Source organism: Erythrolamprus reginae, chromosome Z (genome assembly GCF_031021105.1).
Source record: "Erythrolamprus reginae isolate rEryReg1 chromosome Z, rEryReg1.hap1, whole genome shotgun sequence".
NCBI classification, from domain to species: Eukaryota; Metazoa; Chordata; class Lepidosauria; order Squamata; family Dipsadidae; genus Erythrolamprus; species Erythrolamprus reginae.
In genome coordinates this window covers 105,513,384-105,535,855 of record NC_091963.1, presented here as the reverse complement: position 1 = coordinate 105,535,855, position 22,472 = coordinate 105,513,384, and the positions used below count along the sequence as shown (strand labels likewise).

Here is a 22,472-nt window from a genome sequence, read left to right as displayed (position 1 = left end):
TAGCATGTAAGAAAAGAGATCAGTTCTTCTCCACTGTCGCTTCTTTTTCCCTCCCATTTTCTCAGCAGCAATGATCAAATCAGATTATTTTTTTTCATTTGGCTGAGAGGCAAGAGCATCACTGCTTGATGTTTTTTGAAAACTGGAACAGGAAATTCGAATATGAAGAAGAAAAGGGGGAGGGAATTATATTCCCATCAGACAGCTAGAAAATGCAAGGATACAACTACTCACATAGACAACACACTTATTAATTACATCCTTTAGAGAAGGGTCTCCAACCTTGGCAACTTTAAGCCTGACAGACTTCAACTCCCAGAATTCTGGGACATTGTCTTTAGAGACAACGGTCCCCAATCTTTCCCACTCTGTAGCGGATTGCATGAGTGCCTGCTGCTTGCACAAATGGAGCTTCACACACTTGTGTGCTTCCCTGCTGCTTACACGGCCTGGTTCCCAACAGGTTGTGACGCAGTCCTGGGCTGCAGACTGGGGATTGGGGAATCCCTGCTTTAAGAGATATTGGAGACTCGCTTACCTAATTGCAAGTACGACTGCTTTAGTTCTAGATTCTGAAAATAGGAAATCTTACCGATTATGGAGGGGAGAGAGAGGTGCATAAACGGGCATATTCTTGTACCTTCAATAGCAAACTTCATCTACAGAAATCTACAGAAAACATAAAGATGTGTCCCATAGCATTACAAAACAGAATAGGCTGGAATTCTTTATTGCAAAGGCAAAAATCAGAGATGCATCATATCTCCCTGGCTGAAAGTTATAGCCTCTGAATGTGAAAGGAACCGAAAGGTAATCACAGTGATCTCAATTGTTCCCAGCAAAGTGTTGTGCCACCTTTTTGATTAACTGAATGGAGTAAGGCTGTTTGGTGAGCCAATTTTGCACCATATTTTTCTCCATCTCAGCCTGTGGTTAATATAACTGCAGATCTAACTCTGGCTTGGCCAAAATTCACAATATTGAGAACACCTAATTAGGATTCTTCATCAAGATGGATTTCTTATCTAGCCATAGGAAACTTGCAACTTAGTATATGATGCAGAAAGCTTCAAGTATTTTCTAGCCAATAAAAACATATGTAGTTATAATGTATCTTGTGTCTGTCATATCATATAAAACCACATGAGCTTCTCTTTCTCTAGCTCTATTCTTTGTTCTCAAGCAAAATTTGGATCTTCCCAATTAACAACGAGATCAAATTGGTTATTTGAGCATTTACAGGAAGGCCTCAACTTACAACCACTGGTTTAGTGGCCATTCAAAGTTATATTGGTGCTGAAAAAAGTGACTTACAGCCATTCCTCCCTCTTACGATTGTTGCAGTGTCCCCACAGACACATGATGAATATTTGGACACTTGGCAACTGGTATATATTTATGATGGATGGTCAACTTATTTTCCAAAGCACCAGAAAGCAGGATAAGAAAACTAATGGATGGAAACTAATCAAGGAGAAAAGCAACATGGAATTAAGGATAATTTTCCTAACACTGAGAATAACTTGCTTTCAGAAGTTGTAGATTCATCATTGGAGGCTTTTGAGAAAAAACTGCATAGCCTGAAATGGTATAGGGCTGTGATGGTGAACATATGGCATGTATGCCACAGGGGGCATGCGGAGCCATATGGGAGGGCATGCAAGACTTTTCCATGTTTCTGATTTTTGGCCTTGGAAAAGGCAGTTTCATCCTCTGAACGCTTCAGGGAAGCTTCCCTGAAGCCCCGGAGGCAAAAAAAAGTCTCCCAATGGACAAACCGGAAGTTCCGAAAATCGCACTTCCCGGTTTGCCCATTTGGGCATTTTTATCACCTACCAGCAGTGGTGGGTTCATACCCTTGTGCTCCAGAGTGCCTTGATGGCGCAGTGGTTATAGTGCGGTACTACAAGCTACTTCTGCTGACTGCTGGCTGTAGTTCACCAGTTCAAATCTCAACAGGTTCAAGGTTGACTCAGGCTTCCATCCTTCCAAGGTAGGTAAAATGAGGACCCAGATGGTTGGGGGCAATATGTTGACTCTGTAAACCACTTAGAGAGGGCTGTAAAAGCATTGTGAAGCGGTATATAAGTCTAAGTGCTATTGATATTGCTATGAACCCACTAATGCAATTTTCACCAATTTCTTTCCCCGGTGTCTTCTGAGAAGGAGGTTCTCAGCTGTGCTTCAGATGAAGACATTGACAAGGGTGGGCTGGAGGGCTTCTTCTGACACAGAAACACCAGGAAAAAAATTCAGAAAATTCAGTGGGTTCCTACAGCTGTAGCACTCCGGACCACACCAGGATGAACCCACCACTGCCTACCAGGCTTCAGAAAGGCCTGAGGGCATGCGTGGGAGGCAGCATGGGGGGAGGGTTGCACATGTGTGTGGGAAGGGAAGGGGTATGGTATTTGCATGCATGTTAGCACACCCACACAAACACCTTTTGGCACCCAAACCAAAAGAGGTTCACTTTCACTGGTATAAGGTCTCCTGCTTGAGCAAGGAGTTGGACTAGAAGACCACCATAGTTCGTTCATAGAAACATAGAAGACTGATGGCAGAAAAAGACCTCATGGTCCTTCTAGTCTGCCCTTATACTATTTCCTGTATTTTTATCTTAGGATAAATACATGTTTATCCCAGGCATGTTTAAATTCAGTTACTGTGGATTTACCAACAACGTCTGCTGGAAGTTTGTTCCAAGGATCTACTACTATTTCAGTAAAATAATATTTTCTCATGTTGCTTTTGATATTTCCCCCAACTAACTTCAGATTGTGTCCCCTTATTCTTGTGTTCACTTTCCTATTAAAAACACTTCCCTCCTGAACCTTATTTAACCCTTTGACATATTTAAATGTTTCGATCATGTCCCCCCTTTTCCTTCTGTCCTCCAGACTATATAGATTGAGTTCATTAAGTCTTTCCTGATATGTTTTATGCTTAAGACTTTCCACCATTTTTGCAGCACGTCTTTGGACATGTTCAATTTTGTCAATATCTTTTTGTAGGTGAGGTCTCCAGAACTGAACACAGTATTTCAAATATGGTCTCACCAGAGCTCTATATAGCGGGATCGCAATCTCCCTCTTCCTGCTTGTTATACCTCTAGCATCCTGCTTGTTATACCTCTATATATACCTTCCTGCTTGTTATACCTCTAGCATCCTACTTGCTTTTCCTGCCGCCCGACCACACTGCTCACCCATTTTGAAAATCACTACCCCTAAATCCTTCTCTTCTGAAGTTTTTGCTAACAGTTTTATTCTGATTCCTATTAGATCTAATTCAATCTTTCATATGGATATCAGCGAAAGATAATTATTGGATATTAAATATTGGATATTCCAGCATGGAACTCTATTTGATATTTACAATACAGTCCTTGACATATAACCACAGTTGGGACAGAACTTCCATTGTTAACTAATTAATTAAATGAGACGTGCCCAATATATATATATATGGCTACTATAGTTACATGGTTGTTAAACAACTCTGGTTTCTCATGTTGACTTTGAATGTTGGAGTCTGGCTGGGAAAATCTCAAATGATGATCGCATGACCCCCTGGACATTGCAATCAGAGTTCTCATCTCAACTATGATTCTAAATCAAGGACTACCTGCATTGTAAATACCAAATACAGTTTTATTCTGGAGCATCCCAAATTTTCATTACATATGAAAATACCCAGGTGAAAGTCTCATTGCCAGATAACTCATAATTTTTAAGATGGACATTAAACTATAGTGGTAGAAGCCAACGGAAACACACAGGCTTTACAAAACTAATTCCTGTACTATAATTACAGTTAATATGATGCCCAGATCCTGACCACAGGTTATCTTGGAGTTCAAGAAAAACGCTTTGCCCCTACAGTCTGAAACAATGAGCTGTAAACTAAAGTCCTACAGATCATCTGAATATTAATAGGGGGAAGGGAGATGGACTTTCTACATTCTGAGTAGTGAGTTGCTCTAAAATTTTTTCCAAATGATTCTTTAGCAGACATTATCTATCCAGTCCATACAAAAAGACAGAGATACTAGCTAAAGAGGGAAATGATCAACAAACTGCATCTCCCTGTGACACCTGGCACAGAATCCACAGGTAAACGGTTTATTCATTAGTATTATACTTAATTTTTATGAAATGAAAATAAACTTACCACTTCCCTCTCCTTGCTTCAACTCTAGTTTTCAGAAGTAATTTACACAAACTGATATTTGACTTCCAATCTACCCATGGCCATGTGTCCTACCTTTGACCCATATGAGCTTCAACTATCTGTATTAGACTCAGACCTGGCTGTCACAAAACTAAGCCCCAGGCCTGATGCATAGATAATATAACCATAAGTAAACAGGGCTACCACAAAATAGAATCAGGGTTCAAAGAGCCCTTCTAGTACGCATTAATTTATTGCTGCATACAACAGAGCCTTCAGACAGACCACATGCAACTCTACTTCTGGATACGGCATCCAACTTCCAATGCTTTTCAATACTTACAAGGTACAAATATGAAACATGCCTAAACATCCCTGTCCTTCCCCTCTCAGACCAAATTTGATTTTTCAGTTATTATTTTATCAAGATGGTCAGAAATGTACAGCACCTAACTAACCTTGATCAATTTGGAAAAATTAATTGGGGCTGCAATTACTTAGTACCTGAATGGCAGACTTACATTTCAAGTAGATTTGAAATTTAAAAAAAAACCTCCTAGAAAATAGGGGCAAACCACAAAGTTACATGAACATATTCTGAAATCATCAAGAATCAAAGTCAAGCTTGGCTTGAAGGCTCATGCATGGATGGACACATGCCACATGTGATCATTGACAATACAGTATGCACGCCACCCAAAGAAAATAAGTTCCTGCCCTGATGACCTTAAAGTCCAAAAGTCATGCGTTTAAACTAGAAGCAATGCATTCTACACCCATGACGCAATCATAGCTATAAGCAATTTTCTTTCTTCACTATCAAGTTGTCCCATGTAGGTTGAAAGCTTCCCTTTCCTATTTAGGGAATTAAGAACAGAGAAACAGGCAGGGAGTGCTTAGTTTTTTTTTTAAATTCTCAGTCGCTGTCAGACTACTTTTTTGCTTAAAATAACACACAATTGCTTTCCCCCTCCTTTTAAATATGTCAGAAACATCTGATTTACAGATATGGAAGATGATCAACACCCATGTTCCGTAGCTCCAATGTCAATATTTCTAACTACTGTTGTCTTTGTATCCCCATTAGCTATATGGGTATGTAACGTATAGTTTGACATTGTGCTTATTAAATACTTATGCTTATTTCTGATCAGCTCCAACATTTAGTTGGTGTTTTTTTTAAATGCCCACATCCCACAATTACAGGTGGTGCTTGATTTACAACAGTTCATTTAGTAACGGCGAAGTTACAACATGACTGAAAAAAAGTGATTTATGACCATTTTTATGACCATTTTTGGTTATATGATTAAAATTCAGATGCTTGGCAACTGACTCATATCTAAGATGATTGCAGTGCCACCTCTGATAAACCATGCTGGGGTGGCGCAGCAGGTAGAGTGCTGTACTGCAGGCCACTGAAGCTGACTTGTAGATCTGAAGGTCAGCGGTTCAAATCTCATCACCGGCTCAAGGTTGACTCAGCCTTCCATCCTTCCAAGGTGGGTAAAATGAGGACCCGGATTGTGGGGGCAATAGCCTAGCTCTGTTTAAAAAATGCTATTGCTAACCTGTTGTAAGCCACCCTGAATCTAAGGAGAAGGGCGGCATAAAAATCGAATAAATAAATAAATAAAATAAATAAATGCTAATGGGAAAGTCAGATTCACTTAACAACCGTGTTAGCAAAACTCATTTAACAAATGTCTCACTCAGCAATTGAAATTTTGAGATCAATTGTGGTTGTAAGTTGAGGACTACCTATATAGGCATCAAGCCAAACAAATATCTCAGAATCTTGGGCAGCAGGGCCTTCTTCTTTTTTTTGGCATGACTACATATACCTGTACAGGCATCATCAAATGAATTCAATTTAAGTGTTTCCGAGTTGAACTGGGAAGCAGGTTTTATGACAATCCTGCCCAAAAAATGCTCATGACCTGATTTCAAAGCTATGGCAGTCACATACACACAACGCGAGTTTATGTGAAAAGCATTTTCGGTGCTTGGAAACCAATTCAATTCAATTCAATTCAATTCAATTTATTAGATTTGTATGCCGCCCCTCTCCGAAGACTCGGGGCGGCTCACAACAATAATAAAAACAGTATAACAATGGAACAAATCTAATAATAAAATTACATTAAAAAACCCCAACAATTTAAAAACCATACAATACATACATACCAAACATAAAATATAAGAAAGCCTGGGGGAGATGTCTTAATTCCCCCATGCCTGGCGATATAGATGGGTCTTGAGTAATTTGCGAAAGACAAGGAAGGTGGGGGCCATTCTAATCTCTGGGGGGAGTTGATTTGAGAGGGCTGGGGCCACCACAGAGAAGGCTCTTCTCCTGGGGCCCGCCAAACGACATTGTTTGGTCGACAGGACCCGGAGAAGGGCAACTCTGTGGGACCTTATCGGCCGCTGGGATTCGTGCGGTAGAAGGCAGTTCCGGAGGTACTCTGGTCCAATACCTTGAAGGGCTTTAAAGGTCATTACCAACACTTTGAATTGTGACCGGAAACCGATCGGCAGCCAGTGCAGACCACAGAGTGTTGTAGAAATGTGGGCGAATCTAGGAAGCCCCACGATGGCTCTCGCGGCTGCGTTCTGCACGATCTGAAGTTTCCGAACACTTTTCAAAGGTAGCCCCATGTAGAGAGCGTTGCAGTAGTCGAACCTTGAGGTGATGAGGGCATGAGTGACTGTGAGCAATGACTCCCTTTCCAAATAGGGCCGCAATTGGTGCACCAGGCAAACCTGGGCAAATGCCCTCCTTGCCACAGCCAAAAGATGGTGTTCCAATGTTAGCTGTGGATCGAGGAGGAAGCCCAAGTTGCGAACCCTCTCTGAGGGAGTCAGTAGTTCCATCCCCAGGGTAATGGACGGACAGATGGAATTGTCATTGGGAGGCAAAACCCACAGCCACTCCGTCTTGTCTGGATTGAGTTTGAGCTTGTTGACACCCATCCAGGCCCCAACATCCTCCAGGTAAACAACCAGCTCACCTTTGCAGCCTTTTGCACCTTTCCACGGTCACACGATGACAATTTTCAATGGACTTTTCTGGTTTTTGATGCTTACTTCTGGTTTCCAACAAAAAAAATGCTCAAGGAATAAAATGGATTCACTTGACAACTGTGGCATTCGCTTAATGACTGCAGCAAAAAAAAAGGCAAAAAACCTCCCTGGGCCCAGTCATGTGATCCAGTCATGTGATATTTCAACCTAAGAATGCAATGACTTATGACTGTAAATTTGGGCCCAATTATACTTATAGGTCGAGGATTACTTGTATATTATTTATTTATTAAATTTATTTGCTGCCCATCTCACCGTGAGGCAACATTTGACAGCTTACAACATTAAAAATATTGATTCGTTGCAGTGCAGCAAATTAATGGCTAAAAAAACATCTACCCAAGGGCTGGTTAATATTTATAAAAACCCACATGATGCTCTTGAAAGCATGTAAGAAGAACAAGTGTTACCTCAAAGGAACGACGTCTAAATAAAATTGGAGGTAAGTATTGTGTAGACTAAGAGAACTCTTTCAAGCATGAAGGGAGATGGTACACAATGTAGCACTGAATATTAACAGATTAACAGAGTTGGAAAGGACCTTGCAGGTCATCTAGTCCAAACCTCTGCCCAAGCAGGAGACCCTACATCTGCCTCTACCTAGGATCGAACTCACAACCTCCTGATTGCGAGGGAAGAGCTCCACCTCTAGGCCACAGAAGTTCTTTTATATAGTACAGTATATCCCCTCCATACTGGTACAAAAGTATCAAAATTCTAGCCCTCCCCCTTCTGATGATATTAGTGTATCACCATACTTTCTGCTTAAAGTAGAAGAATTCTTCATTGGCCAAGTGTGACTAGACACACAAGGAACACACACAAACACGCAAACACACACACAAAAGGTCTGCCTTTATGCCGTACTTCTATCCCTTTGGGTTGCTTTTCATCTTCTATAACCGAGTGTGTAGTAGGAAAAGGTAACACTGCCTTTTTGTCCTTAGATATGCCTGCATCTTTCCTAGTACCGTTTCAGACTATTTTTTTAAAGATATAAATTTACATATTTTCACCTGGTTATATTTCTAGGTACAGTAGTACCTCTACCTAAGAACGCCTCTACTTGCAAATTTTTCTAGATAAGAACCAGGTGTTCAATATTTTTTTGCCTCTTTTCAAGAACCATTTTTCACTTACAAACACAAGCGTCCAAAACTGTAACCAGAAAAGACAGGGAGGAGCCTCCATGGGGCCTCTCTAGGAATCTCCTGGGAAGAAAAGGTGGGGAGGAGCCTCCGTGGGGCCTCTCTAGGACACTCAACTAAAAGATGAAATGTTCATTAAGGCTAGACTGAAGCATAGGCAATTGTCTGAAGGGTTTTAAGTGTTGCTCTGCAGAATTTGCCGATGTTATATGTTTCTATTAAGATCAGTATCTGCAAGAAGCAAGGAGATGTAAAATTGTCCTCTGCGACCTTGGTATTTAGACATTATGGTGGGATGAGGCTATTATAAATGCCTCTGCAATAAAGATGCATTTTGGCTGTTTTACACCTTTGCACCCAAAAATATGGAAATGCAGCTGTAATCTGCAGCTTAATAGAACAGCAAACAACGGATAAAACTAAGAAACGCTACTAAACTAGGGACCATTAAAATGTATATAGACAGGCACAATACAATTGTGGCAAAATAAGGAGGGAGACATCTGTGGGTTCTTTTAGGCTTTCTTGGAGGTGGAGCACATCAGTTTACACAATTATATCCATTTAATTCAAGGAACAAATGTCCTCATCATTTGACAATATCAGCAGACAGTTGCTATTCCTAAATTCTAAATTATATTATTGTAATGAATAAAACTTTACAAAGAGTCGGGAGTGACGTTTTGGGTAAAATAACACATTTCATGCAGTTCTGAATCACAACACTGATGCTCAGTCTCCAAACTCTTCAATACCGGACTGATTGAATGGATTGTTTTTCATCCACCTTTATTATTTTTATAAATAATTCAATTCAATTCAATTTATTAGATTTGTATGCCGCCCCTCTCCGAAGACTCGGGGCAGCTCACAACAACAATAAAAACAATATTCTAGTAAAAACAAATCTAATATTAAAAAGCACATAAAAACCCTATCATGTTTAAAAAGCAAACAACACATACATATCCAAACATAAATATAAAAAAGCCTGGGGGAAAGGTATCTCAACTCCCCCATGCCTGGCGGTATAGATGGGTCTTGAGTAATTTATGAAAGACAAGGAGGGTGGGAGCAGTTCTAATCTCCGGGGGGGGGGAGTTGGTTCCAGAGGGCCGGGGCCGCCACAGAGAAGGTTCTTCGCCTGTTTAGTTGACGGGACCCAGAGAAGGCCAACTCTTATCGGTCGCTGGGATTCATGCGGTAGCAGGTGGTTCCAGAGGTACTCTGGTCCAATTCAAGGGGACAAACATACCTAATATTCCTCCCTGCTGCTATGTTTGTCACAACAATGCTGTAAGGTGGACTGAGAGAGAGGCAGATCAGGTCAAATCTTCCAGTCCGCTTTCAGGCTAAAGTGGGACTAGAACTCACAACTAATCCAGCTTTAGCCTGGTACTTTAATCCAGGGGTGAAATACTACTGGTTCAGTCAGGTTCGGGCTTACCGGCAGTGACAGCCACCAGTGGTTTGGAGAACTGGTAGCAGTGACAGCATGAGGCTCCACTCAACCACTCAGATGTCACCGTTTTCTTGTTTTTCACCCTCTGTGCATGTGCAAAGCCTTCTGTGCATGCACAGGGTGAAAAAGCACATGCAACAGTGGTGCGTACACACGCAAAACCACTGCACATAAATCGCAGGCTTCTGAACCAGTAGGAAAGTAAGTAGATTTGACTGCTGCTTTAATCCCTAGACTAGGGATGGCAAACCTTTTTTTCCTTGAGCAACAAAAGAGCATGTGTGCGCGCTATCGCACATGCGTGAGTGCCCACAACTATAATTCAATGTTTGGGGAGGGTGAAAACAATTCCCCCCACCCCCCAGGGCCCCTCTGGAAGCCAGAAACTGCCTTTTCCCAACTTCTGGTGGCCCAATAGGCTCATGTTTCACCCTTCCCAGGCTCTAAAGGCTTCCCTGGAACTGGGGGAGGGTAGAAACGCCCTCCCCCATCCCCCTGGAGGCTCTCTGGAAGCCAAAAACACCCTCCCAGAGCTTCTGGGCAAGCCAAAAATAAACTGAGCGGCACACGCATGCATTTTGGAGCTGAGCTAGGGCAACGGCTCACGTTTGCCACTTGTGCCATAGGTTCGCCATCGCTGTCCGCTGGCTCTCTATACTTATTTTATAACACATTCAATGTTATAACTCACAGTTTTATCAAAACTGCCCCTGACAGTTTTATCAAAAAACCAAAAAATATCTTAAGATAAATGCTACAATCCCAGTTTACCTTTATTTTAAAGGGAAAGATGTAATGCAAGGCATCTCTCTGAGCATTGGACAGAGTTTGTCCTCTTCAAATATCACCATACAAAATATTCCAAGATACCAGCCAGTCTGTTTTTTTTAAATGCTCCATCTTTTGCTATCGTTGTTTCCAATTTTCTCTTCTAAAAATCAGTGTGAGGTGCCTACTGAATATGCTCAAAACAAAACGGGGTTCATTTTCCTATGTATCACTATACATTAGTGGTTCTCAACCTGGGGGTCGGGACCCCTTTGGGGGTCCCACGACCGTTTCCAGGGGTCACCTAAGATTATGGAAAAATAAAAATTTCCCATGGGATTAGGAACTAAAGCTTCTATTCTGGTGCCTTGGAGCATATTTTTACAATCCGCCCAATCAGGTGGGAATGTCCCTCTAACCTTCCTGCCAATGAGCTTCAAGCTCTTTTGGGAGAATCGGCGCTCAACTTATGATTGGGGGTCACCACAATACGAGGAACTGTATTAAGGGGTCGCAGCATTAGAAATGTTGAGAACCACTGCTATACACCATGGTGCTTCCACACATATGCTGATGCTTTCCTCTTATGCAGTGATGAATATCTTACAAATGCACAATGTGCTTTCCCATATATTAATGATTAACGTCAGTCTGCGTAATTCAGAATTAAGGTTCTGATCTTCTTTCTAAAATAGCATGTGGAGCTTCGAGCTGAGTGTTGGTGGGTTGCTGGCTCCAGATTGTCCCCTTTGCCACACGGTGGGGCTGGAGGGGGGGACTCGGGGCTTGTGGCGGTTTGGCCAGGGAGTGGAAAGTATGGGGCCCTTCCCTGCTCGCCTCGGAGGTCTCTTTGGGAGGGTTGCTCACAGGCATGTTAGAGAAAAGGCGCAGCCTTGGAAAGACGGCTGAAAGCCAGATGTGGAGCCACAGCCTTGGGGGGGGGGTCACTTCTATTAGTAAATCTTTACAACAATCCCGTTAGATAGGTGGATATTGTATTGACCTCAATCTGAGTATTGTATTGGCAGTTCTGTGTTAGCAAATACTTCAAAAGAAAAGGATTTAGGGGTAGTGATTTCTGACAGTCTCAAAATGGGTGAACAGTGCAGTCAGGCGGTAGGGAAAGCAAGTAGAATGCTTGGCTGCATAGCTAGAGGTATAACAAGCAGGAAGAGGGAGATTATGATCCCGCTATATAGAATGCTGGTGAGACCACATTTGGAATACTGTGTTCAGTTCTGGAGACCTCACCTACAAAAAGATATTGACAAAATTGAACGGGTCCAAAGACAGGCTACAAGAATGGTGGAAGGCCTTAAGCATAAAACGTATCAGGAAAGACTTAATGAACTCAATCTGTATAGTCTGGAGGACAGAAGGAAAAGGGGGGACATGATCGAAACATTTAAATATATTAAAGGGTTAAATAAGGTCCAGGAGGGAAGTGTTTTTAATAGGAAAGTGAACACAAGAACAAGGGGACACAATCTGAAGTTAGTTGGGGGAAAGATCAAGAGCAACATGAGAAAATATTATTTTACTGAAGGAGTAGTAGATCCTTGGAACAAACTTCCAGCAGACGTGGTAGATAAATCCACAGTAACTGAATTTAAACATGCCTGGGATAAACATATATCCATCCTAAGATAAAATACAGAAAATAGTATAAGGGCAGACTAGATGGGCCATGAGGTCTTTTTCTGCCGTCAGACTTCTATGTTTCTATGTTTCTATGAACTGCTCTGTAGACAAGAACAGCTGTGGCCCTGGGGTGGCGTGGGGCCGATTGCACGCTGCTGCTTGCGCAGAGAAAAGGCCATATGCAGACCCACCAGGAGGAGGATCCTGGCTGCCAGTGAGGCGGGGAAGCATTTGCTCTCCCTGAGGCGGGAAAGCCGTCCCATGGAGGTCCCATTTCAAGGTGGCCATGTATAATCCACTATAATTCCAGAGCATAATTCTGAGTATGAAAATTTCTTCTTTTAATAATTTAACACAACTATCCCCTGACAAATTTCTAGCAGTAGTGTTCTCTCAATTTTCGCGGGTTCAAAATTTGCAAATAGCCTATACCACGGTTTTTCAAAAAAATACTAATTAAAAAATACTTTGCGGGTTTTTTTCTATACCACGGTTTTTCCCACCCGATGACGTCATACGTCATCACCAAACTAATAAATTTTGCAAATAAATAACAAAAAAATAATTATTGTCAATAAATAATTATGTTTATAAATATCAGGATCACTAAGTGTCTTATTCAATGGTGAGTACCAGTAATAATGGTGAGTAAATGGTTGTTAAGGGAATGGGAAATGGTAATTTAGGGGTTTAAAGTGTTAAGGGATGGCTTGTGATACTGTCCATAGCCAAAAATGGTGTATGGTGCATCTCTACTACGCGGAAATTCAACTTTCGCCGGCGGTCTCAGAACGCATCCCCCGCGAAAATCGAGGGAACACTGTATTCTAGGATTAATACTACGCCATGTTGTGAGGTTTGTATACTGTTTCTAATGAGAAAGTTCAGCAGATAAGGTACCCCACTGAAAAGTGAACGTTAAACCTCTGTGCTAGGCATCTGTCCTCTAACTAGAATTCTAGAGATAATAGGGAGTATTGCTCCATCAACAGGATAAATGTACAATTCTAGCCGAGTTGTTTTCTATATGTGATATGAAGACTCCATATATAGTCTCCCAGGCTTAGAAATACTTTTTTTTAGTTAAGTCTATGCTATATATAAGTCTATATATATAGCAGAAGGACAGAAGAACTGAATTCCAGAAAAAAGGCAGTTCTCCCAGTTTCAAGTAGCCTGCCTGGTTTGATTCCTTGTTCCTTCCAAATTCCTTAGTAAATTTGGGAGTGGCTACTATCGCAACGTGCGAATTAGTGCCATATGAGGCAAATTTCCATACCGTGGGGAAGAGCCTGAATTAAATTTTCATGTAGAAATGGAATTACTATTCCCATCAAATCTGATAAGCCTCAAAAGATACTGAGGTTCAAACCATCATCCTCAGCCAACATATTCACTGAGCTTGCTAACAAGGGAGCTGCTCAAACAGTTGTACAGATGGGGCAAATTGGAAATGTGTCCTAGAGAAACCATGGTTAAATAGGAAGAAGGTGGTTCCAAAGGCTGAATAAATGATTGTTGAGAGTAAATGTGACAACCTTCACATCACCCAGCTCTTTTCTCGTATGCGTTCATTTTGGTGGTGTTCCTGTAGAAGTCTAAGCTCCTTAGAAGCATCATCAGACTAAACATTCATCTTTCCTGCCTCTGAAACAATGCTCCTCCCTCTTGCACCCCCCCACCCAGCACCCCCTTTTAACTTTCCCTGTGATGGGAACCAACCATATACTGTAAATCAAACTACAGCGACAGAGGCCCTCCACGTGTGTTTCAGCTGACGTATCTCCGCCCATAGACCACACTCACACGCACCAACCCACACAGAGCCACTGTTCATGCCAGCAATGGTGAACTCTGCCCCACTTCCAGAAGACAGAGCATGCGAGGAAGCTCTTAAAAAGACACAAGATTTGAAAAGAAGGCAGCAGCCCGGGGCAGGACCAAGTCTCAGCAGAGGTTGCTTATACTATGTTTGTACAGTACTGTAAATGGCCTTAATACAAGCTAGGCCACAGCAGCGAGAGGGGGGGGCGTGAGGAGGGGAGCTGGACCCGTTGACGTGCATCTGATCAATGAGCCCTCCCCAGACCAGCTCCTTGATGGCTCCTTCCAGTCTTTCCTGAACACTGCAGAAATCAGATGCATTTTCCCCAAAACAATAACCAAGGGCTTGCCTGCACAAAGTCAGCATTCTGCCTAGTCAAAACAGGCAGAAATCAAAAGAGGGAAGCAGGGGAAACCAGGTAACAGACATGATAAAGTAATCTGAACTGTCTCAAAACTATACAATCTAAAGAAGAATGATCCAGAATTCATAATTACATTGTGAAAATGGCTAGGAGTTAAGTTGTTTGTGCAAAACAAATTTCACTCTGCCCTAAATTCATCAGATTATTTTAGCCAACATCATATTCTCTTTTCCTTCATCTGCAATACAATATCCACCTATCTAACGGGATTGTTGTAAAGATTTACTAATAGAAGTGACACACTCTGAATAACAGAAACTGTCATCTAGGTTCAAAGTACTTTTATCAGGATCCACTCTATCAACATTTGTTAAAAAGGATTAGCTGTACGTTTCCTAACTTTAATACAATGTTTCTAGGGCTATACACCTTTCAAGTTTGAACATAAAAATAAGGGGGAAATGTTTCTGGTATTAGAGACTTCTTAAATACTTTCATGTTAGGAATTAATGTCTTTCTTCATTTCTAGACATCGGCTTTTCTATATTTTTTAAAGAGAGAAAAAAAATCAATGTTCATTACAAAGACACTATACAGTATATAGTATCTATACCTGGATTTATTAAACTCTTCAACACAGCAGCTTCCTTAGTTTAAGATTGTGAAAAACCCAGGAGTAATATTCAAATATCAAAATATTTTACATACAATCACTATTGAATAACTTGCAAAACTCTTTCATCCTGAACCCCACCTGATAGTGGTTACATAAAATGCAAATCCAATTTTAATAAATACCGGTAGATTAGAAAAATAGTTATGGAATGCTCCTGGTTTATTTTTATTCCTTTTTTTAAATGCCTGAGTATTGTATCTCAGTCAATTGATGAGAGATTCAGTTGGTTAAACTAGAACTAAATCATACAAAGTACAGATAAACAAGGCTGTTCTGTTCCCAAATATGCTGAACTACAATTTTGATCTTTAACTCTAAAATAAATGATGGGGTTTTAGTCATTTAATATCATAGGACAAATATCATAGGATTCGTGTGTTCTCACTCATATCTATCAGCATATCAGATGGTGTGACTTTGTTCAAATTCTGTTAGAATTTTCATTATTGCATCAATTAAAATTGTAATAATATATTAATTGAAAAAACAAATACTATAGGAAATGACTTTATTAGCAACCATATACTATATTCTTATTCAACAATTGTGAGGCACTTTTTGGGGGATGGGGGGCGGTTTTGACTGCCTGCTCCTAAAATTTTCTCCTATCTGGATCAACAACTTGAAAACCAACTGGCCTCAATTTCAGATACCACAGGATGGTGCTATTGCCAATGGCTCTCTACCCCCACAGCCTCTTCAAGAATACTCTTCTATTAAATTAGTAAAACTCGGGTTGGCATTTAATACAAGATTGTTTCTTCTGAAGCAGATAACAGGATAGTTTAAGGAAGAAACCATTAGATTTTGATACACAGGAACAAAAATCAAACGATGTACAGTATTTCAAGTGGTCCTGGTCAATGTATTACCTTTCAAGTCTTGTCCTCCATAAGGCTATTTGCCTTTTCTTAAGCAGATATGGAAACTGATCGCTAATGGTAACAGTATCACGTGGAAAGCATATTTACTTACACACACACACACATATACACACAGAGTATTATTAAATACTGCACTTCTGCGGGCAAAAAACCCCCAATCACCATGACATGTTTGTATGGACTCATTGTATCAATCTGAGGCAAATATGAACAATGTATAAATTCAACAACAGTAGACAGTAATAGTAATGTATACAGGCATATAAAAACATTTAACAAGAAAATTAATCCAGTAGCTAGTGACATCAAGTAGAAACTGGTGTGGTGGTGGTGCAAGCAAATGGGAACAACTGTAATATAGTAAAAAAAAATTACAAATGTAAGTGTGAAAAGAAAAGTTAAGTTTGTAACAGATTCTGTCATTTTTATTGTGCTTTCTGTAGTACCTGAAGCTTCAAACCGGTCAATATGGAGTGAGGATCCTGGGAAAAAAGCATTTCCTCAGGGTCATCCTAGCCAAAGGTCAACCCAGGTAAGATGAAGAGGGCACTGTGGCACTGATATATAAGAACTATGCTAGAATACTTCAAGTGTGCCGTGGCTCAGCCACTTCAGCCCAGCACACAACTATTAATTTTTACAGGTAGGGAAACCTGTTTGGTTGTTGTTGCGAAGCTACCAGGAAAAACCACTTATGTATCACCTACTACAACTTAATCCCCATGCGGACACCTCTAGAAGTCTTAAATGGTGTCTATTTAATGCTGCCCAAATCCAGTCGCAGCAGAGCAAAACACCCACCCATCTTTGAAATGTATGAGACTCCCCCCGCCCGCTTCCTATCTCAAAAACAAGTCTATAACTGCTCTCCAAGACAAGCTTAACTTACATATGAACCATAATCAAAACAAAATGTTTCGTCTACCAACACAGATCACTGGGTTGGTGGGGGTGAGCAACATCCCTCAGCCAAGTAACCGCAACTGATTCTGAATATCTTGTTTTAAAGTAAAGGCCATCAGACTGGGGACCGTGGTATTTCTTCCTTTCGTGTGAAATTTAAAAGCTATTTCTCTCTCTTTCGTAACCAGCTGCTAAAACTATACATTCCAATTTTGTTGCCAAGTTCCAGTTGTTTCAGATGGTTGTCCTCAATCTGATGCTTGCCAAATTTCTCAGACTAGAGTTCCTATAATATACGGACATCATAGCTTGATCACCAAAGCCAACTTAAGGGGAGGAACATTTTAGAACAATGCAATTTGGTCATAAGCTAATTTTGTTCTCAGAAGGTGATAAATACTTAAGAGTGTGTGTGTGTGTGTGTGAGAGAGAGAGAGATAGAGATAGAGAGACAGGGAGAGAGAGAGAGACAGAAACAGAGAAACAGAGAGAGAGAGAGAGAGAAACAGAAAGACAGAGACAGAGAAACAAAAAATTTCACACACAAGTTTTAAATCTAGCAAGGTGTTTTCACATACTACAGTGAGATTAATTGAATTGCTCTTGGACATTTTGAATGTACAGTATACACTAATACTGCTAGTCAGTAGAAGATTCAGATGTCAGATGGTATATAAAGAAGCTTTACCTTTAGTCTAAGTAGTGCAGAGATCTGCATTCGTATTACACAGGTATGGAGTAGGTGGACAATACTCCCAACAGAGCAATAAGAATACCTAACCCTTACCTTTTTGCTTTGTTGACAAAAGTCCTCTTCTAACATAAGAAAAAAATGTCTGGGTTTAATTCCCTGCCTTGACTTCTAAATAAATCATACTCTTGGCCTGCACTAACCTCTTTACTTGCTTATTGCCACTGCAAGCTGATTTAGGGTGGGCAAGGCTTGAGGTCACTCTCAGATCATGACCTTTGCTCTTCTAAGGGCTACTACTATTCACTTAATGCTTGTAACTTCCTTCAAAGTCTCTTAGTCAATTTTTTTTTTAAAAACTTGCTAGTATTACACTTTTTTTCCATGATATTAAAAGACAACCTTATTATCCTTTTTTCATTCCCCTACATTTATATATGCAGGATAAAAGAGAGGGGTAAAGTGACAATTAATACTACAAGCAACAATTTAAAGAAAACTTGCAAAGGAAGATAGCCAGCATGACAGCCATAGGCTGATGAAGACAAGTACAAATAAAGATATAACAAAACTGTCCTAGTTAGTAGAAAAAATAACTAGAACTATTCATGACCAATGAAAAATGCCATAAATGTGTCTTTAGCCTTATCCAGGGTTGCAAGTTACCGTAACTTCTTTACCAGAAAGAAATTTCCCCAAAATCTGCCCCCAAATTGTTACATTCCGGTTGGAGATTGCTTTAAAAATAAAACAACCAAGAATATGTCATTGAATTTGTGAAGTGGTTGGGAAGTATCTGCCTAATTATCTTTTGATGATCCACACAAGGAATGGCATCTGGATTGGTCTTTAAAGGGAAAAAGAGGTATTTTTCTTGTTCTGTAACCCATCAACTTGCACCATAAGCAAACTGATGTATGCCCATTCTCTCCCCCATGAAGAGGGGGAGGAAAGAAAGCTTTAACTGGGGAAAAATGCAAAGAACACCCACAAAATTGGAGAGAGGGGCAGGGTGACATGAGGCCCCTCCTTGCAAGATACATGCAAAAACTTGCATGCTGACTGGGACCGTCATGGACCTAAACTGGGATATAATTGAGATTTATATCAACCTCTGCTGCTCAGTTTTCTCTTTCAATTTTAAATAAAATTGGGAGTTTCACCGAAGCGTTTACAGACATCTCCAAGCTTTTGATTTTTAAACATTGACATGCATTAAGTACTCAGGATTAATCCGCCACTCTAACCATGTTCCCCTACAGACAGATGTCTCTCTGACAGCAGTGTGAGCACCAGTCGCCCCTCAGAATCCCCCTTTCATCAAGAACAGGGCCCCTACTGCATGGGTTCCTTTTTCAACCCAAAGTACCCCCTTCCACCACCACCCTCAAGCCAAAAGGGGGACACTTCACTCTCCCTGAGCCCTTCCCCTATTTTTTTTTTAATGGAATAGGAAAGTTAAATCCAGCTCTACCAGAAAATGGGCCTTGCTGCCAACATTAGAAACGCAGTCCCCCTTACAGCCCCCCTAGACTTGTGACCACCAGCCACATGCCAAACGTCCTTATTTTTAAAGAAAATATTTACCCACATTTCCCCCCTTTAAACACATAGAAAAATACCCTCGTTTCCCAACTCTTCTACAACCTCCCCCCCAATCAATGCAAACGTCAAAACAAATCTTCTATTGTCGGCCTTTGCAACAATCTTTGCATTTAAAAACAAGAAATGTGGAAAATCAGAGAGATCTCCCTGAGATTAGAACCAGAGATGCAAAGAGTAAGAAATCAAATTCATGCAAGAAGGGGGGTGGGGAGTGGGGAATTAACCTTACCACCCCCTCTTGGAGAGGACGAGGATTAGCGTCAGTAAAGCAAATTCTTAATTTTTGGTGTCAAAAATAAATTTGATTTTGAGATCATCACTTCTGAGCAAACCAACCCCCCCCCCATTTTTTTTAAATACCAGAAATCCCAAATCAGCACCAACCTCCAGAAAGTGCGATTTAAAAAAAAAAAACAAGTCTGTCTTTGGAAAGAAGTGTTTCCCTTTTTTTCCCCTCCTCGTTTCTGTCCCTCTTTAAAGCATTCTTTCTCTCCATTGCCGAGAAGAGAAGGGGAGTATGTATGTATGTACGTACGTACGTATATATAGAGAGAGCGAAACGGGAGGGAAAAACATTAAATGGTGAGATTAAAGGGGGGGGGAGAGGAGACGAGGTTTCCCTCCACAAGATTCCACAAGCGAAAAATCCCTACATAGGAAAGGAGGGGGGGCGCATCTTTTTTTCCCCACCACCCCTGCCTAATCTCGTTTAGATTTGCAACGTTGGCAGTGACAGGAACAGCTGCGAGGGGACGGGGAGCGCAGGGTGGAGACAGCTGGAAGAGGGTGGGGGGGTGGCGAGAAGGGAAGACATATTGGGGTTCACAAGCGCGCGCGAAGCTTCCCCCTTAAGAATCGCAGGGATCCGCAATTCGCTCTTATTTCACCCGCCGTAACCTACCTTTGGCGAGGCGGCGGCGGCGGCTGCTCTCCGTCTTCTTCTTTCTCCCCCCGCCCCCCTTCTTTGCAAGCAGGAAGCTGGCGTCCTGCCGCCCCCCCCCCCTCCCTCCCTTCCCCTTGCAAGCTGGAGTTTCCCCGCGCGCTCCTTCGCTGCAGCCCCAAGGGAGGGGATCGGTGGAGAAGGCGGCCAAGAGGGGCTTGTAAGATCCGGGCTCGGGCAGTAGCGGCGCTCGCCTGGTGCGTTTGTGTCACTAGAGCTGGGGAAATGGACCCGAGAGCCGAAGGGAAGGAGGCCGGCCTGGCTCCTCCTCCTCCTCCCCCTCTCCCCATCCCTCCCCACCGCCACCGCGGCCGCCTTGGCTAACGCCTGCACCCTGCAGGCCGAGGACGCGCTGTGCCAGGACGGCCGCGGCGCGCACAGCGATTTTTTTTCCCCCTCCTGCAAAGGAAAAGGAGGGAGGCAGGTTCGATCCCCAGCAAAAACACCTCGCCTTCCACGGCTCTTCGCAGCCCCCCGCGCACTTTTTCCCCCCTCTGCGTTACGAGAGGCTTACGGTTTAAGTGGAAATTCGCATCGTGCGAAACAGCTCATCCGAACATTCTGCCCGTGTACCCTTTTCTCGGGAAACGTATGCCCCCATTTCTCCAACTAGGCTTATTTCCAAATAAGGGTACATTCTACTCCAATCCTAGCAATAATTTGTTTCGAACATTTTTTTAAAATAAATAAATAAATACACCGTATGTGCATATGAATAAATCTAGAGTTCGCTGTTAGCGTAGCCAAATTCTCCCTCCCTCCCCCCCCCCAACCTGGAAAGACTTCTACAGCTTGTGCAACCCAGAAGAATCAAACAGATAAAGTGTTTACGCCAGTGATTAACCAGCTGCATGCCGAGTTCTGCCTGTCATACAGTTGAAAAAGCGCACGAGCCTAAGAGGAAATAAACGAAACACAACACTCACTACTGTACTTAGGAAAGTATGCTCTTCTTACCATAGGGCAGACGTCAACAATCTCTGTAAAGAGGGGACTACTTACCCTCCAGACGTTTTAAGAGGAGCAAAACTGTAGTGGGTGGAGCAACGATGAAGTAGGCAGAGCTATGCCACACACGTGGCTGGAGCTGGGATTTTCAGTATAATTTATATACTGTACTCGGGTTTTTTTAAATCTTGAAAGCATTTCACATAGCTTTATAATTTTTGCCATATTAACATTTGCATTTAGTAATAGTAATTTTGACTGAGTTTGTGCCACCTAAATTAACACTTGAAACTGCGATTTTTTTTAAACTAAAGCCACAATTGGATGTGTTCACACATAATTAAGCCCGAAGCAAACAAAACAGCATTGAAATACATAATTAAGCCGTAATCTGTTTTATTTGAATTAGGCTTGGTAGTTTATGTGACCATTGTAGTATATAATTGGCTCACTGTGTTGTGTGAACCTAAGTCACTTGGGTAAACTGAGAACAAACAACTGTAGATTAATGTGTTATGTGAATACAACCTTTGAGCAAAAAGAGTAGATGCATGCACAGAAGCAAAACTCTTGTGAGGGGATGCTTGCGTGAGATTTCAGCAAAGCATGCGCAGGAGCAAAAATATCATTGAAATTGCACATGCATTTGAGAGTCCCAAAATCACAAGATTTTGGCACGTTTTTGCTTCCTGTGCATACGCAGAAACAAAACCGCAGAAGGGATGCATGCACAGGCGCGTGCATGGGCACACCTGAATCAAGAGGATTCGTGCGCAGCATACCGGTATGCAAGTAAGTGCAACCCACCACTGCAGCGAACCAGTAGTGGGCTCTGAATTCGTTTGCCACCAGTTTGTGCATGCATGTGTGCAACACTTCTGCACATGTGCAGAAGCATCCTGGCTGGGTGAGTGGAGCCGCCACTGCTACTGGTTCTAAGAACCAGTCAAAACTGAGAGCAAGCCACCACTGCAGTGAACATAGAACATAGAGCAATACAGTTGGAAGGGATCTTCTAACCCAGTGTTTCCCAAAGTGTGGTATGCATACCCCCCAGAGGTACGGGAAGAGTTTGGTGGGTGTACGCGTTCTGAAATACATCTTGCCTTTTCCAACTTCATAGTTATGTTTAAGTTGCTTTTTCAGCATTTGTAAACATTAAGTCGAAAAAAAGGAACAGACTATTGGACGCGGAACCGCATCTCGAACTAAAATTAACAGCCAGGGAACCAAATTATCATCTCAGCACAAACAATTTCATCCTTCTCATTGATCCAAATAAATGTTATTGATAATATAACTTTTATTTATATTTTGTTATGAATAATTTTATTTTTCGGTTATTATTATTTTGTAT

General features: G+C 41.6%; 1 protein-coding gene across 2 annotated transcripts in view; it reads right to left on the bottom strand.

Annotated features, from left to right (window-relative positions):
* Positions 1–20,386, bottom strand: part of THRA (thyroid hormone receptor alpha) — a 200,884-nt gene extending 180,498 nt beyond the window's left edge. The window contains exon 1 of one of the 2 annotated variants that reach the window (XM_070727345.1): positions 20,129–20,386. The gene's annotated coding sequence lies outside the window, so the exon portion shown is untranslated. The remainder of the gene's footprint in view (positions 1–20,128) is intronic. The other variant, XM_070727343.1, reaches the window with a different exon arrangement.
* Positions 20,387–22,472: the final 2,086 nt, after the last annotated feature.